The following is a 6,000-nucleotide window of genomic DNA, read 5'->3' as shown; positions in this document are numbered from 1 at the left end:
CGAGGTCAGCAACATTCAGTCCAGTCTGCCTCCATGAAACATAGTCCTCTCACGGGTTAATGTACATCATTTAGTGGAATTAAATTGTCCTGTGTGTATTTTCATAAGTCATCATGTATCTTAGGTATCCAACACAACTATCACACGTGCACAGCATACAGAGACGATTTTGAGATGGATTTCTCCTGCAGCTCCTCAGCGGGTTGCTGCTGGAGTATGTTATGTTTTATTTATTTAACCTTTATTTCACTAGACAAGTTAGTTAAGAACAAATTCTTACTTACAATGAGTAAAACATATGCTAAAGCAAACAGTAGGAATACCTTACTAATATTGAGTTGCACTCCCCCCCTCCCCTTTTGCCCTCAGAACAGCCACAGTGTTTGGGTGAATGGGCTCTACAAGTGGTCAAATGTTCCACAGGGATGCAGGCCCATGATGACTCCAGATTCTTCCCACAATTGTGTCAAGTTCGATGGCCACCCCTCAGAGCCTGGTTCCTCTCTAGGTTTCTTCCTTGGATCCTACCATTCTAGGGAGTTTTTCAGAGCCACCGTGCTTCTACATCTGCATTGCTTGCTGTTTGGGGTTTTAGGCTGGGTTTCTGTATAGCACTTTGTGACATCGGCTGATGTAAAAAGGGCTTTATAAATACATTTGATTGTGACTCCAAACTAAAATACTGAAATAAAAGTAACAATTAGCTTATTGCCAATGTCAGGTTGGGTATTTATCTCTATTTGGCTTGTAGGTTTATTTGTAAGACTTAGCTAGCTTGCCAAGATGCTTATTAAAAGTAACCTTAGCCTACCTAACCTTGCGCTTCCGAGTGGTGCAGCGGTCTAAGGCACTGCATCTTCATGCTAGAGGCGTCACTACAGACCCTGGTTAAATTCCAGGCTGTATCACAACCGGCCGTGATTGGGAGTCCCATAGGGCGGCGCACAATTGGTCCAGTGTTGTCCGGGTTTGGCTGTGATAGACCGTCATTGTAAATAAGAATTTGTTCTTAACTGACTTGCCTAGTTAAATAAAAAAAGCTTTTCCCTTTCTAGCAAGCTAACGCTAGCTAGGTAGCTTACAAACAGTGGTCAAACTCTGAAACAAACTCATAGCTATCTAGCCCAGTGGAACTCAACTCTTACCCTACGAGGTCCTGAGCCTGCTGGTTTTCTATTCTACCTGATAATTGCACACACCTGGTGTTCCAGGTCTCAATCAGTCCCTGATTTGAAGGGAACAATGAACAAATGCAGTGGAACTAGCTTTGGGGTCCAGAGTTGAGTTTGAGGGATCTAGCCTATAGTTTGTCACATGAATATGGCTTAATGTACTTGAATTACATAATGCTTACCTTAATAAATTGAAAAATAACGTGCTAATTGGTAGGGTATTTGAAACCATCGTCCTCTTGAGTTTTCATGTTGGAATGGCAGTTGGTGGGCCATTCATTTGATTTGACCAAAAGGTTCTATAGAGAACCCCAATTAACCAATTCTTAGAGTGCATGCTTCCATTAAACACATTATTGTCTCTTGCTTTTTTCCAGCATTTAGTTCACAACAGCACAGGTTTGTGTGAACCTTGTTGTTTGCAACTCCAACCTCGACAACAATGTTGCAAAATACAAACGAGAGCGTGAACGTGTCGGAGGAGACAGCTGGCCATTTTTCTGACCAGGAGAATTCATGCAGCATCATTAATACGGACATACATTGCAATGCCAAGCAGCTAAAACAAACATAAAAGCAGCTACTGTATCGTTAGCTGTTATTTCAGCGATTGACATGACTGTTTGTTTTTGTTCGCTGCTGTTGGCTAAACTCCACGTTCGCCTGCAATCTGCGGTAGGGATGGAATCCTCAAGGTTCTCTGCCTTCAATGGGTTTATACATAGAACCTTCTTTAATCTCGTCCAAAGAATCAAGAGGTTCTATATAGAACCCCAAATGACCGTTTTTTTCCAAAGTGTGTAGTCCACTCTATACAGTGACAGGGCTTCATCTTTCGGTTTTTACTGACATGCTGCAAGTTCATATGGCTGGTTATGACTTCTTTCTGTTATCAGTAGACCACATTAAGCTGGGTTTATCATAAAGCCTTCTTTAAGTGATGTGTAATCCAAGAATGTTCCAGTATCTAATCTTGGGAGTGGTACACCCGCGCTTGTGTGCACTAATGTACACAACAGGATTTAGTGATCCTTTCTGATCAGCGAGTTATAATTCTGCATTCAATGTTTATATACGTTTATATCCTAGTCATATAGCAGACACTCGTATCCAGTGCGATTTACAGTAAGTGCGTTCAAATATAGGCATAGTACTGCATTGTAAGCAAGGGTTGTAACGGAAATCATTCTGTTCCAAACAGAACCAAATTTTTTTTTTTTTCATTCTAGTGTTCTGAGCAGAAAAATAAAGTTCTGAACCGGTTCAAACCAAAAAGAGAGACAGTGTATATAGGTTGTGTTCATCATTATTTTAACCTGTGAAATCGACGTAGCTTTTACATTTAGAGCATGTATTTACTACCCCAATTAGCAAGGATAGAGCAGCTTGCTATGGATAAGTTGATAGTTGTTTACAAGTTTGATTTGTCAGAAGATTTCATTGTTGAGGGGAAAGAGCAAGAGAGCGAGAGAGAGCGTGTGACATGACGTGAGTTGGAATGTGTTTAGGCAATTGCTAGCGTCATAACTTCACTGAAATGAAGAATTACACTACATTACCAAAAGTAGGTAGTCAAACATATCATTCCAAAATCATGGATATTAATGATATGGAGTTGGTCCCTCCTTTGCTGCTATAACAGCCTCCACTCTTCTGGGAAGGCTTTCCAGCAGATGTTAGAACGTTGCTGTGGGGACTTCCTTTCATTCAGCCACGAGAGTGTTACTCAGGTTGTGCACTGATGTTGGGCGATTAGGCCTGGCTCTCAGTCGGCGCTCCAATTTATTGCAAAGGTGTTCGATGGAGTTGAAGTCAGAGCTCGGTGCAGGTCAGTCAAGTTCTTCTGCACCGATCTCGACAAACCATTTGACCTCGTTTCGTGCACGGGGGCATTGTCATGCTGAAACAGGAAAGGACCTGCTCCAAACTGTTTCCACAAACTTGGAAGCACAGAAGAGTCTAGAATGTCATTGTATGCTGTAGCCTTAAGACTTTTCTTCACTGGAACTAAGGGGCCTAACCCAAAGCATGAAAAAACAGACCAGTATTACTCCTCCAACAAACTTTACAGTTGACACTATGTATTCGGGCAGGTATTGTTCTCCTGGCATCCGCCAAACCCAGATTTGTCCGTCGGACTGCCAGATGGTGAAGCGTGATTCATCACTCCAGGGAATGTGTTTCCACTGCTCCAGAGTCTGATGGAGACAAGCTTTACACCACTCCAGCCGACGCTTGGCATTGCGCATGGTGATCTTAGGCTTGTGTACGGCTGTTCGGCAATGGAAAACCATTTCATGAAGCTCCCAACGAGCAGTTATTTAGCTGACTTTGCTTCCAGAGGCAGTTTGGAACTTTGTAGTGAGTGTTGCAACCGAGGACAGATGATTTTCACACGCTACAAGCTTTAGCGGTCCTGTTCTGTGAGCTTGTGTGCCAATAACAGCACTTACAGTTGGCCGGGGCAGCTCTAGCAGGGCAGAAATTTGACGAACTGACTTGTTGGAAAGGTGTCATCCTATGACGGCACCACGTTGAAAATCACTGAGCTCTTCACTACGGCCATTCTATTTCCATTGTTTGTCTATGCAGATTGCATAGCTGTGTGCTCCATTTTCTACACCTGTCAGCAACGGGTGTGTCTGAGATGGCCAAATCCACTAATTTGAAGCGTTGTCCACATACTTTTGTATATATAGTGTATTTACTAGACATAGGGAATACACAGAGTGTACAAAACATTAGGAACACCCGCTCTTTCCTTGACATAGACTGACTAGGTAAATCCAGGTGAAAGCTATCATCTCTTATTGATGACACACGTTAAATCCACTTCAATCAGTGGAAATGAAGGGGAGGATACATGTTAGAGAAGCATCTTTAAGCCTTGAGGCAATTGAGACATGGATTGGGTATGTGGGCCATTCAGAGGCGCACCGGTTTAAGTGTGTCAAGAACTTCACTCAACAATTTCCCATGTGTATCAAATATAATTAACCACCCAAAGGACATCCAGACAACTTGACACACATGTGGGAAGCATTGGCATCACCATGGGCCAGCATCCCTGTGGAACGCTTTGGACAACTTGTAGTCCATGCCCCAAATAATTTAGAGTAACTAAGTGTTAGGAAATGTCTGTATATGTTGCTGGGAGATGTAGCAAAATGAAAGTGTAACTGCTGTCCTTGTGATCTTGGCCTGTAAAAAAATTCAATATTTATCAAGATAATTGAAGTCCACAAAGATTTCCAATCAGCATTCCCTGTTGAAAGTATATGACCTTCTCTCTCTCTCTCTCTTTTCCTGGGCACTCATAAAGGGTTCTTGATTTAGTTGATTACAGATGGCGGGGCAGTGGTAGTGTCAGTGATTATTATAATAACACACTTGACTAATGAGGTAGCATGTTTGTATCAGCCGTGGGATCTAGACTGAGTGGCGGGTGGGGAACGGGGTTGTCCAAAGTAACTCCGACCCCTGTTTTGCATGTGAAAGAAGTGCAGGCTTTTCTCTCTGTCTGAGTCTGAAGGGGTGGGACCCTCAACTGACGAACATACATCAATCTCAGTGAGGGGATGCGATGGGGGAACGTGAAGTGCAATGTGGTAGCTGCCAGGAAGCCATCCCCACTGCATACCAACCGTTGCATGCCAAAAATATAAGTCCCTCATGGCAAACCCTATAATCACAACCTCCCGCCAAGCCAGCACCAAACCCAGACAAAAAACTGTCCAAAACATGCAAATGACCTCCCTCTTATAAAGAAACAAACATCCTCTATGAAATAGATCTATCTTGTTCTGTCATCCAGAGACCTCCAGACCTTGGCACCTACAGTCAGAAAAATCAGAATGGTGACATTTGCGTGGTTTTCTATCGCTCATTTGCACATCACGTCAATGATATCATGTCACCGTGTGGGACTGTGGGTCAATTAACATTGTCGGATTGGGCGCCCTGATTCTAGTTTGTGAGCTAGGCAGGCTACTGGGAAGGTGTCACACTCAGAAGTACCAGATGGGGAGGGGGGTGGGGGTAGGTTGACCTCAGGTCTCCCCACTGGTAGCGGGGGAACCTATCAAATAGCACACCTCTAACTTTGTACAGTACTAATGCAATTAGTCAAATCAATCACACTACGAAATACTACCAAATAAACCATCATTTAGACTTGACTCTTGGTTGACAGTGTTGGGGAATGGGGAATGTATTGCCATTGACAGGCTGAGAACTACATAATGGAAATTAGGTTTGTAATGTTAACACTGCTTTACTAAAATTACATTGGCCAATACAGTACTGTAAACAATACATGATTACAATACATGTGGAAGGCCTTATGATCGCCATCCCCATGAGCGCGCCACCCCCCTCCTCACCATGGGTGAGGTATGCAATGTCATCAATTCAGACATATGTCAGGCTGGGAGGCCAAAAGGTTTTTCATGAACAATGAGGGCATTTACTGAGATGTCGATGAGAACCTATGGCCAAATGCTCAAGACCGGCTTGATTAACAACTAGTGACTGCTAAATGTTTCTTTCATTCATTTTATTTGTTTCATTTGACTACAGTACACCAATGTTGTAATTATATCTAAACAATACATTTATTTTCGTATCAAGTATCACCACTTTGATCACAAATGAGATAGAAATGATGGAAATTAGATTTTCAGTCCATTTTAATGGGTAGTCCAAGTGTATTGCCTAATGTAAAAACAGTGAAATTCAATGCAATTGACACTTGGTACTGTAGAATTACATTCAAAAGGGCAATTTAAAATGTGTATCTTGCATTTTTTTGCTATTGGATTAAGATAGG

The sequence above is a fragment of the Oncorhynchus clarkii genome, chromosome 23 (assembly GCF_045791955.1).
Source record: "Oncorhynchus clarkii lewisi isolate Uvic-CL-2024 chromosome 23, UVic_Ocla_1.0, whole genome shotgun sequence".
Lineage (NCBI taxonomy): Eukaryota > Metazoa > Chordata > Actinopteri > Salmoniformes > Salmonidae > Oncorhynchus > Oncorhynchus clarkii.
Note: the sequence above shows the minus strand (reverse complement) of the source record.